Consider the following 13,219-nt stretch of genomic DNA (forward strand, 5'->3'; position numbering starts at 1 on the left):
AAGCTCGGCTCGTCAAGTCATCCTGCCATCTCCAAGTGGAGTGGAAGTGACAACAGGAGGGAGGACCTTTGGACCATTACGTAAAGGAGTGAGCTAGGAATGTGTTGGAGACAGGGGATACGTGAGGGTTTAGATTGGTTTGTGTTTTTTAAAGAAGGATCAAATGGGAACCAAACCACAGGTGGAAGAAGGGCAGCCCTGGCTGCAGAGGACAGAGGTGGTGGGTGCAGGTGAGTGAACAGAAGAGGATGTTCTTGGGTCGCGGCTTCTGTTTTCTGAGATTGGACGTGGAGTGGAGGAGGCAGCCTCTAGGACGGTCCCCTGTGACCCCATGGACCCCAACGGCTTGGCTGAAACCTGATGTGATCTTGAGCCAGGGGCATCCAGCTAATCCAGGTCTGGATTCCTTGAATAGAAGCTATGAGATGATGCTTTTTATGCGTTAGCCACGGAGTTTGGGGGTAATTTGTTACACAGCGAGAGATAACTAATACATAGTTTTATTTCCTGAGAGTGTAGGATGGGGAGGAGGATTGAAGTTTGGGGGCACCTGGGGGGCTCAGCGGTTGAGCATCTGTCTTTTGCTCAGGGCGTGACCCCAGGGTCCTGGGATCGAGTCCCGCATCCGGCTCCCTGCATGGAGCCTGCTTCTCCCTCTGCCTGTGTCTCTGCCTCTCTCTGTGACTCTCATGAATAAATAAAATCTTTTTTTTTTTTTTTTTTTTTAAAGAGGGGAGATTTTGAGAGGCACCTGGCTGGCTCAGTTAGTAGAGCTGGTGACTCTTGATCTCAGGGTTGTGGGTTTGAGCCCCACGTTGGGGGTCGAGTTCACTTTATATTTTTAAAAGAGAGGGGACATTTGAAATGGTCATGGTGCAAAGCAAGACAGAGTAACACAATAGGATTTCCGGGCTATAACGAGAGCCCATCTGAGCTTAGCAACCATGGCTTTAGGGTAGAACCAGCTTGCCGTATGTCAGCTATAATGGGTTTTTTTAACTTTTTTCGAATGGAAACTTTTCTCATGGTTTGGTGAGTCACAGGACATATGCCCCGCCCGCCCCCCCCCCCCCCCATCGTTCCATGGCATCTTCAGGGATGTTTATTCATCCAGCATGTTTGCTGAGGACCTGTTAGGTGCCAGGCTCTTTTTATTTGTTAACAAGTTTTATTGAGTGTCTAACTGGTGCCAGGCATTCCAGACACCATTCCAGCTTGGGGCATGGAAAATAGGTAAGTCAGCGACATGGTCATGCGTACCAAAAATAAAAGCAAAGGATGGGGCACCTGGGTGTCAGCGGTTGAGCATCTGCCTTCAGCTCAGGGCATGATCCCGGGGTCCTGGGATCGAGTCCCGCATCGGGCTCCCTGCAGGGAGCTTGCTTCTCCCTCTGCCTGTGTCTCTGCCTCTCCCTCTGTGTTTCTCATGAATAAATACATAAAATCTTAAAAAGAAGAAAAGGTTAACAAGGGAACGGAGTGAAGGGGTGCTCCCGTGTATGGGGGGGCCAGCGCAGCCTACAGTGGGACAAGTGGAGGAAGCCCGTAGAACAGCGAACAGGCTAAAGTCCTTGCCCTGCTGCAACTTACCTTCTGGAGGAGGAAGCAGAAAATGGAGCAAGAAAATGGACTTGCAGGTGCTGACCCATGGCAGGAGGCTGCCGTAGGGTGAGTGGCGCAGGCCTCTCTGGGAAGGCAGGGCCGGGGCAGCGTTGAGTGCAAGGAGGGAGGGGGGTCGTGCAGGTGAGGGCGAAGAGAATCACAGGTTGAGGGCCTGGCTCGTGGAAATGCTCTCGGATGGGACCGTGCTTGGAACGTTCCAGAAGTGGCCGGTGCTCTGCAAAGTCAGATTTGCTTTGTGCTAATGGCACAAAGTGCTTCGAAGTGGTCACGGGGGCAGGTGAGGGAGCGGGGTTGGGTGGGGGGTGTCTTTTAGCAGATGGCTCGGCCACATCGGGGACAAACATTGTATAGCACGGCGTAAAAAGAATAATCACACAAGCCAAACTCCCTTTTAAAGAAGTGTCAAAATTGCGTTAATAACAGCAATAAATATTTATTAGGTGCTTTAGTCCGTGCCTGGCACAGTTCTAAGGGCTTTAAATTATTAACTAATTTAATCCTTTCAAAAACCTTATGGGATGAGACTATTGATTTAATCTATTTACAGTTCAGGAAACTGAGACACGGAGAGCGTGCCCAAGGTCACACTGCTGGCAGGAGATGACGCCGTGTGGAATCTTTCACTGTTGCGTGCTGCCTTCCTCCAAATCTCTTGGAATAATATTAGAAAATATTAGCAAATAATGTGCATTATGACTTAAGTTTAATGGAGTGCATTATATATGTGAAGGGAAAATTAATTTCAAATATCATAACATAACAAGTACCGTTGGATTCTTGGCAGTCAGAAAGCAGCTTAGATTTTACAGACGACTCACTGCTTGTTTTGGGTTAGATTTCTTAAAATATCACACGTTGCGTTTGCATATTAACCTAAAATATTAGGTTATTAATAGGCTAAGGATTTACGTTGAAACCTCAGCTGCTAATATGCCGAGTCCTTTAAAATATTACCAATCTGGAAAGACTCAAACCGAGCCTGGGTGGTAGTAATTCTTTGTGTTTTATGGTTTTTGCTGTTACATATCAGGTTCAAATATTCTGCATCTTATTCTCTTTGTTAGTTTGGAGCTCAGTCTGTTCGTGACTGATTTTCATTTAATTAACCTTTAAAAAAACAGACTTTACGTTTTAGAGCAGTTTCAGGCTCACAGTGAAATTGCACAGAAAGTCGAGAGTTCCCATATGCCCCCCTCGGCCCCCGGCCCCCGCCCTAGCCTCCTCCTCTGTCAGCGTTGCTCCGGCACAGACGGACATGTGTTACGACTGGTGAGCCTGCACTGACACGTCGTCATCACCCCAAGTCCATCGTCTGTGTTAGGGTGCGGTCCTGGTGACAAACGTGTAACGACAAGCATCCACCACTCCAGTAGCACACCGAAGTCTCGCCGCCCTACAAATTCTCTGCCTTGTGCCTATTTCCCCTTCCTCTCCACCTACTTTCTGGCAAACACCGACCCTTGTACTGCGTCCACAGCTTCACCTTTTCCAGAATGTCATATAGGTGGATTGATATAGGACGTGGCCTTTGCACGCTGGCTTCTTTCCCTTAGTCCTATGCATTAAGGTTCCTCCATGTCGTCTTCTTCTTCTTCTTCTTTTTTTTAAGATTTTATTTATTTATCCATAAAAGACACAGAGAGAGGCAGAGACACAGGCAGAAGGAGAAGCGGGCTCCCTGTGGGGAACCTGAAGCTGGACTCGATCCCAGGACCCCAGAATCACACCCTGAGCCAATCACTGAGCCACCCATGCATCCCTTCTCCACGTCTTCCTAAGGCTTGATAGCGCACTTCTTTTTAGCGCTGAATAATATTCCATTATCTGGATGTACTGTGTTTTATCTTGGTTGCTCCCAGGTTTGGGCAATTATGAATAAAGCTGCTGTAGACACCCACATGCAGGGTCTTGCATGGACATAAATAGTTGGCACATTTGCGCAACACCCCCCCTCCCGGGGTGAGCACATTCGGTGGGTCATATGGACTATGAGGCAGGGAGAGTGGCCTACTTCCGAGTGACACCCCTGCTGTGGGAGCAAGACACTGGTCTTCCCACCCTGCTTTCCCTGGGGTGGGACCTCTGTCCTATAGGCGGGGCCTGACGTGTTTTGTGTGCCACCCCAAGGAGAGCACCCTCACCCCCCCCCCCCAGGCCACACCTGCCTGGAACTCAGCCTCTACAACATGTCACTGGGGCTGGAGGCTGAGACAGGCTGTGAGCTGCCCCTCCTGGAAGGACATGGTGGCAGCTCCAAGGAGCAGGGTGGAACAGGGCCACGTGTCTGTGGCAGCACCTGCCTGGGTTGGCTTCAGTCACGCTGAATGGAGAGGGGAGGAGCGGGGGGCAGGCTGTGGCTCAAATGCCAAGCTGTAATAGATTTTCTCCAATAAATGTTTCCTTGTATTCTGTATGCCCTTAAGATAATTTTCCTTAAGATAAAGATCAGACTTCACATGGTTGGTTTTTAAAAATAATTTTCCCAGTGATGCTTGTTTCACTAAGGAGCAGGTCTGTAGAATTCTTCATGCTGTTGCTGTGGGAGAACTCTCTGGAGAGGTTTTTAATAAAAAAATTCAATTTTATTAAGATACTAATTGTTGGGGCATGTAGGGGGCTCAGTCAGTTAAGCATCGGCCTTCGGCTCAGGTCATGATCTCAAGGTCTTGGGATTGAGCCCTGCATCAGGCTCCCTGCTCAGTGGAGAGCCTGCTTCTCCCTCCCCTTCTGCTCCTGATCTGTGTGTGTGTGTGTGACTCAATCTCGCTCTCTCAAATAAACAAAATCTTTTTTAAAAAAACTACTAAGTCTTTTAAAAAAGTTTTTATTTATTTATTCATGAGAGACACACAGAGAGAGGCAGAAACCCAGGCAGAGGGAAAAGCAGGCTCCCTTTGGGGAGCCCGATGTGGGACTCGATCCCAAGACCCCTGGGATCACACCCTGACCCAGGCGTCCCACACTAATCCTTAAAGTATGGTAAATAACCATCTCTGCATCCTGCCATCTATCAATTATCTATCTATTGAGAGAGGGAGAGAGATCACTTTAAGGTTTACAATACGAATCTTTATTCCTGCAAATCATACTATACCACTTCAGGGGAATTAATAAGAACCTTACAACGGGAGGAGACATGGGTGGAGAAAGAGCAGTAAACAGAATATGTTCTGAACGTAGAAGATGACAAGTAAACATGACAGGAGGAAGAAAGGAAAAAGTCAAATAGGATCGCCGATTGTTGGCTGGATGACAAGTGAGAATCAACATCGATCTTTAAAACTGAGGCATCAGATAGCAAAAGTTCAACGAGTTTTTCTCATTTATGTCTAATAAAGAGCATCAAAGGTACACATATGAAGAAGACCAGTGGAACCAAACATGAGTTTTCCTAAATACAAAAAAATAATTTTAGAGAGAGGTTGGCACATCACATAACAAAATGCAGTAAATATGATACATCAATTATAACACAATAATAGGAGAGACAAAATATGTCAATCAATAAATATTAATGAGCTTACTTAAGTAAACAGGCATAAAAAAAGGATGAGTAAAATCTCTCTGGGAAGATGGGGAATGATTTCTGGGCTATACTGTTAAGAAAAAGGGTAAAGTGTGAAAGAATATATATTCATTTTGTGTAAGGAAAAATGAAAAATAATAAAACATACATGCATCTGCTTATTTTTGCAAAAGAAACAAAGAAAGGGTAAACCAGAAACTAATAAAATGGATGGCATGCAAGGGGGGGCAGAGTGGGATGGAAGGGATATTGGAGGGACCGACACTTTTGTGAGTACACTGTCTTGATTGTTTTGACTTTTGCAATAATATTAATGTTCTAAATATAATTTTTTTAAAGATTTATTGATTTATTCGAGACAGACACAGAGAGAGAGAGACACAGGCAGAGGGAGAAGCAGGTTCCATGCAGGGAACCCGACACGAGACTCAATCCCGGGTCTCCAGGATCATGCCTGGGCCGAAGGTGGCACTAAACCGCTGGGCCATCAGGGCTGCCCTGTTCTAAATATTAAATAATTAGAGTAACAACCACAATGATGTGGTGGGAGAAGAATTAACTCAAGTGGCATTTAAACATAGTACTTTGGCTATATACCCTCACACCAAAAAGTAAATAAATAAATAACAAAAGAAATGCTAACAAATATTGAACTCTTTTGAGTAGGTTTGATTCTCATAGTGATTTATAAGTATAGTGATTCTGAAACTATTTTGTCTTAAAAGGTTTTTTATTTTTTTAAAATATTTTATTTATTTATTCATGAGACACACAGAGAGAGAGAGAGAGAGAGAGAGAGGGGCAGGCAGAGAGAGAAACAGGCTCCATGCAGGGAGTCTGATGTGGGACTTGATCCCGGGACTCCAGGATCACACCCTGGGCTGAAGGCGGTGCTAAACCGCTGAGCCACTCAGGGAACCCCAAAGGATTTTTTAAAAATAATCTCTAAACCCAATGTGGGGCTTGACCTCACGACCCCAAGATCAAGAGCTGTAGGCTGTCCCGACCCAGTTGGCCAGGTGCCTCTATTTTGTGTGATTTTGAATTGATAGTGTTGGGAGATAGAGTTCTCAATATGCAAATAGGGAGGTATAAATACGGATTTTTTTAGAGAAGGCAAGGAAGCACCTTGCAGGGTTGCATTGGAATTGGCTGTATCAACACAAACTTATGTGTGTGCATATGCATTTGTGTACATGCCTGTAAGTAGCCGTGTAGACACATATACGTATACGGATTTTCTTGTGCTTGCGTGTGTGTGAATTTCCCCACACAGTCCCCCCAAAAAGCCTAGAAGCTCATGACACTAGCAATGAGCACATCTGGCATTCAGATTTTGGTTTCTAACTAGCATTTCCTGCTAAAATGACCAGGGCTCCTTGGAGAAATGGTTGATTACAGGGCTAGGGCAGGGAATATACAAAATAAGCACGGGGGGTCTTATTGTACCAGAGAGAGAGGAAAGGCTAGGAGAAATGACAGGGCTTGTAAAAAAAGACACAAGAGGCAGCTTGAAGGACTCCCCTTGTTCAAATCTGAAAGAACGTGAACACTGAAATAAAACGATCAGCGATGGGTGGTAAATCTAGTGGGGGGGGAGCAGGGATTGACGAAGAACAGGGTTTTTGATCTCAAAATATCTCTCCACACACCAGTTACTACTGATCCTTTTGTAATTAATAGCTACACAGTAAGTAATTGGGCAGCACCTTAATTAAGTGACCAAAATCCATATCACTGAAAAGGGAAAGACGGACCTCAGATGCCTCCAGACGTGAGAGATAACCTGAGAAGGACGTAACATCACCACGTAGCAGCAAAGTATCTACCCCAATGTATCTGATTACATTAAAATCCAAACGGACTAAACACTACTATTAAAAGGAAAAAAAATAGAATGGAGAGCCCCTCGAACTCTACGTTTATAAGAGACACATCACAAATACAGGAATACAGAAAAGTTCCAAGAAGAGGGATAGAAATATATATATTTCCATAGAGACCCATAGAGACCACTGGTATGGCTCTGCTGATATGGGACAAAGTAAGCTAAGGCAATAAGCACTACGTAGACATTAAGTGGGGGCATTTCACATGGCAAAGCGATTCATCCACCATTAAGTTACAGCAATTCTAGATCTTAATGTATCCAATAGCCTGGCTTCAAGACGTATAAAGCAAATTAACGGGACTAAACCGAGAACTATACAAATCCACAACCACAATGGGAGATTCTAACCTTTGTGCCAACAGCTGATAAGAAGTAATAAAGAAATAAGTAATTATCCTTATCAAAAATCTTAACAACAAAATTAAATTTGGCTTAATTGGTAAATAGTGGAGCGGTGCTCCCAATAATGACATAGTAGATATCCTACTGAAGTGGATTTACACCCTGTTACCAGCAGCTGTTTTTATTTCTTTTCTGTTAACTTGAATGCCAGGGCAATTTTGGAGTGGTTTTCAAAGTCAGACATTTCCTCTTGGAATCAGTTGGATTTCAAGAGGATCAGTTTCTGCAGTCGGTAGCAGGAGGGGAAAGTCAGCTCGCCAGGCATCACGGTCCATGGGCCCACTCTGCTTCTCTCTCTGCGAGAAGTCGACTGGCAGTAGCTCGCTGAATCGCATTTTATCAGAGGAACCTGCTCTCAACTGCAGACTCCAGTGCAACCAGCCTTTGCTCCATCCACACTCACTCTGTCCGCTGGGAACTTGAAGATGCAAAAGAAATAGCCTCTCCCCTCGGGAAGTTCAGAGTACAGTGAGAAGAGTGGAGATGTCTGTGATTACCTAGAATTCGGAGTGACAAGTGCCATGTGCACTGTGTGGAAAGGGGGTTGTGAGAATAAAGAATATTTTTAAAAAAATGTCTGCCTCAAGAAAACTAGACTCATGAGAACCCTCTGCCTTCAGTAGAGTGTGTTCATCAGGGATCATTTGGTTTTAGAGACTGGACCCTCACACTAGCTCAAGTCAGAGAAGTAATTTATTGGAAAGGGAACAGGGGTGCCTCGTGGAACCCAAGGCTCAGTGAGTGAGGCCGGTCTCCAGAGAGGCTGGGAATCCGCAACCTTGGAGTTACCACTCCTGCCTCCCCGGGGAGGAACACCCGGCCTCTTCTGGCTATTTCTCCCATTCACAGAAGCGGACCCAAACTTCGGCATGCACATAGCGGCTCTGGTCCTGCAACTCTGCAATTCACGTTGCCCCTGGAGACTGATCAGGGCCCCCCAAGCCTTACTCCAAATACCAAGAGAAAAATCGGATTGGCCACTCTGGGGGAAACGGCTGTGGGCAAGAGTCACAAGTGTGCCTCCCGCCTGGTGGGCAGCGGCTGGGGGGGGTGCAAAGTCTCCGAGAAGCGGACGTGGGCCCTGCAGGTAACACACCTGCTACCAGTGGGTAGAGACCCTGGGTGTTACAGTCGTGACAATGGGGCAAAAGATGTTACTTATTCTCACAGCTTCTACGGGAAGAGTTGGTGGAGATAAACCTGTGGGCCAGTAAAGGTTCAAAGGTCACATATATGACATCTCTGTTCCTCATAGATGCGATGACCAGCGCTCGTGCGGATTCCACGAAGGACGGGATTGCCAATAAGATGATACATGCAAAGTACCAAGGACAGTGTCCGATCTGTCACAGGAACTTGAAAATGGGGGACCTGCAACCCCAGCATCGATCCCACCTTCTCTCTTCCCAAGAATACTCCGGTTTTCCTAGCTGCGTTCCTGGCGTGGGGCTGCTTCTCACGTTCCACGCCAGAGGGAGAAACCGGCCTAAATGGTGAGCCCAACCCCCCCCCCCCCGTGGTCTTAGTGACTGGTTGTAAGACGGGCCCACGAACGAGCATCTACACACCTGGAGAGCGGTCGGCCGCTGTTCTAGAAACAGGAACGGGTCTGTGAGAACGGAGGTGGCGAGTGAATAGGATTGAAGTAGAGCAGTGACGTGGGCAGAGCTGCACCCGCCCTTCCTGGACACACCACGGGTCACGCGGCTCAGGTTCACCACGGCCGCCCCCTAACACTTCACTCCTGCTCCTGGCAAAGGCCTGCTCCTCCCCAGGGCGTTAGCTCAGGATAAGCGAGGTTGTGGCGCAACAGCAAACAGCCCTGCATCTCAGTGACTTAAAACAACAGTTAGTTACGTTTTTAAAATTTATTTATTCATGAGAGACACACACAGGAAGAGGTAGAGACACAGGCAGAGGGAGAAGCAGGCTCCTTGCAGGGAGCCCGATGCAGGACTCGATCCCAGGACCCCGGGGTCATGACCTGGGCCGAAGGCAGGCGCTCAACCGCTGAGCCACCTGGGCGTCCCTCAGCACATCATTTTAATTCTCTTAAAACATCTGGCATTTTCCCACGTGTTTCCTTTCTGTTGCCTGTATCCTCTGCTCAGTGAAAGTTCCAGGAGACTAGGGACCTGGTCGGCCTCATACACTGATGAGTTCTGGTGTCTCTGCGCCTCAAGAGATGTCAAGTGCATGCCTTCAATCAGTGGGACAGTAGAGTAAGCCTTCCCCAGAGGCCTAAAAAAGGTGGTGAAGTGCGCTAACGGATCCTTTTATGAGTTCAACCACTTTGAATTCGGTGTTCCGTAGCTCCCAACGTGAACATTCCCAACTGGCACATCTTTGTTTTCTCTTACAGCAGTTTTTAGGACTCTGTCGTAACGTTTTTACTCAACGTCATGACAGAAATTTTTAAAATCCGTGTTGACATCCAGGACCTGTCCTATCCCTGGGTCTCCCCCCGGCTGCAGAGGACGTGCTCAGGAAGTTCTCAGGAATCTCTGAGCCGAATGATGACACAGGGAAGGCTGTGTTCATGATGCTTTTAATCCACCAGGCTCTTACAGATACATTCTTTTTTTTTTTTCCTTTTTTTAATATTTACTTATTGGATGGGGGAGGGGCAGAGGGCAAAGCAGAGAGAGAATCTCAAGCTGATTCCAATGCAGGGCTTGATCTCACCACCGAGATCATGGCCTGAGCCAAAACCAAGAATTGGATGCTTAACGGAATGAGTCACCCAGGTGCCCCCAGGTACTCAGATTCTGAAGCATATTGTATTAAGGTAACAAAAATTCTGCCTGCAAAGGCGGAGTAAAATAATTGGGCAGGAGGGCCCCTAAAAATGGCTTTATGTACTTGTAGTACACCATTAATTATTAATAATCCCAAACTACTTCTCTAGCCAGAGAGAATCTAGTGTGAGATCAGGTCTTGTAAAAAAAAAAAATTAATTAATGGCAGTGAGTGGTAAATGAACACAACTTATGTACATAATCTTAATAGCAGTAAGTGAGATAATTATTTACAGATGTCACTTCCAGGGGAAGAAAATCCACCTTTTCTCACAGGAGGAAATGCTAAGTTTCATTAAATGTATGAGCCCTAATTTGCACACTGCTGCTCTAAGTACTGTGCTAGTCCCAAAATCACTTTTTTTTTTTTTTTCCTTTTTCCTCTCTTAAGCAGAGCCATACACAATTTGACAGTTCTTTCTTTGTATGTGCATCTTGGCAGGGCTTTGACATTTATCATCAAGATAATGTCAACGATAATTGTCTTCCAAAAACATGCACCAGCAGCCCTAGTCTTTGTCCACGGCTCTGTTTTCCCTCTCCCACAGAGATGTGCGCAGACACAGACACACTCTCTTGTGATGGAAATATGTACCTGAAAGATTACTAAGAAGTTGGTTTCCTTACAAACTGCTCTTGTTAAGGTCCTCCTAAGCCTGTAAAGTGTTATATTTATTTTTTAAAGATCTTTTCTACAAGAACAGTTTACATAAAATTACTAAGGGCTCTTTAGTATCTGACTCATAACTGGTCTTCAGACTTTTCTCCTCGACATTCTAATTTTGATGGTAATGATGAGGAGGATGATATTATCCTGTGGCTTCCACCTACTGTCTTTATCATTCGCAAAGTGTTGGGCCTAGTGTTTTAAATGTTACCTCATTTAATCCATTCAATGACCCTATAGGTAGATTATTATTGCACTTCCATTAAAAAAAATGAATAAAAATAAAAAACAAAAAACTGAAGCTAAGAGCTTGCCCAAAGTCATATAGTCCATCGTCTTTCCTTCCCTTGTGGGACTTCAGTTATGCTTCCAGGATAAAGTGACATGTTCTAACAAACATCTCATGCTTTTTCCTTTTTCGTGTCCCACCCCTCCAACCCCCCACAGGTTTTAGTCTGGGTATTTTCTTCTAACTTATTGTCCAGTTGACCAATTCTCTCTTCGGCTGTGTCGAATTTGCTATTTAACCCATTACTGAGTACTCGATTTACTAGACTTTTCAGTTCTAGTATTTCCATTTTGTTCTTTTTCATAGTTTTCAGTTCACCCAAATTCTCCACTTTGTCATTTAATTTCTTAAATATAATAAACATAGTTATTTAAGTCTATGCTTTAAACTCCAGTATCTGATTAGGCTGCGGATGTTTCTATTTCAATTGTTTCAGTCTTGCTTTTTATTATTCTGATTATTTTTTACTGAATGCTATCCATTGCATATTTGGAAATGTGGAGATAATTTGAGGCCATGGATTAAGTTATCGTCCTTCATAACAGATTTACATTTGTTATTGACAGGCAGTTTAGGTAACAGCTTCCACTCCTAGGATAAAGTATAGCCTTTCTGGTGTCTCAGTTCAGCGGCCAGGGAGGTTCATCATAATCTCTCCATGCTTGTTGGACCACAATTCCAATGTCTCCTCAGCACCGCATAACCTCTAAAATCTGTTTGGCTGCCATTTACCAGATGTTGTTTGGCAAGCTACACACATGTGCAGGTTAGGAATTAGCCAGGGACCCACAGGAAACCTCTCAGGTTTCTTTTTCTGCAATACCTTCCTCTCTGGTGCCCTGACCCTCCAACTCCTACAAAATCCCAGCTATGTTAGCAATGAACTCTGTTTCTTTCAGTAAGACTGCCACTGCTTGAGCTCCATCTCCCTGTGCCGTGGTTTAGAAGACTCCAAGGAAGAAAGCCTGGGTGAGATTGGGACTCCCCTTGTGTGCTTCCCTTCTCTTAGTTTATAGTCCCAGGTTAGGTGCTGCCAGATAGTTAGTTTTGGCCAGATCCTGGTTTTCTTTGTAACCTACCTGTGGTAGGCACATTCCTGCAATGGCCCCTAACATTGCCACCCCCTGGTGAACATGCTCTGTATAATCAATCCGCTCCACTGAGTAGGAGCAGGCCCTGTGCATGTGACGGACATCACTCCCATTATTATGTTACACCGTATGGCAAAGGCAAAGGGACTTCGCTGATGATGTAATTCAGGTCCTAGTTGAGCTAATAAAAATGGAGAAATGGAGATTACTTGCTCAAGTGAAAGGCCTTAAAAAAGGAACTGGAGCTTCCTGGAGAGATGCTCTCCTGCTACCTTTGCAGAGGCCAAGAGCCATGTTGTAAAGAGTGAGTGAGGAGGCGTGGCCTCATGTATTTTTGCTCTTAGATTTACCAGGTGTTTATTTCATTAGTCTCTCAAAAAGAATTAGTGTTAAACATCAGCTCTTTTAGGGATTTGTCCTTTCTATTTCCCTAGTTGATGGACTCCAGTCTTAAATTTTAATCTTACTAGTTTCCTGATTTGTTGATTGTAATTTCTCCTTTCTCATGATGAAAAATTCCAAACCAGCTTAAACTATAGCAACTCAGTCTTGTTTTACCCATATGCCCTCACAAAACCATTTGGATGTAAACCATCATTATAATTCCATCTGCAAGTCTTTGAGTAGAGGCATACCTCGTTTTATTGCGCTTGCTATATTGTGCTTTGCAGATATCGCCTTAAAAAAAAACAAAACTGAAGGTTTGTAGCAACCCTGCAATGAGCAATTCTATTGGCACCATTTTTCTAACAGTATTTGCTCACTTTGTCACATTTTGATAATCTTGCAATATTTATAATATTTCATGGGATGCCTGGGTGGCTCAGCGGTTGAGCATCTGCCTTTGGCTCAGGGTGTGATCCTGGAGTCCTGGGATCGAGTCCCATATCAGGCTCCCTGCACGGAGCCTGCTTCTCCCTCTGCTTATGGCC

Source organism: Canis lupus, chromosome 1 (assembly GCF_048164855.1).
Source record: "Canis lupus baileyi chromosome 1, mCanLup2.hap1, whole genome shotgun sequence".
In the NCBI taxonomy this organism is placed as follows: domain Eukaryota; kingdom Metazoa; phylum Chordata; class Mammalia; order Carnivora; family Canidae; genus Canis; species Canis lupus.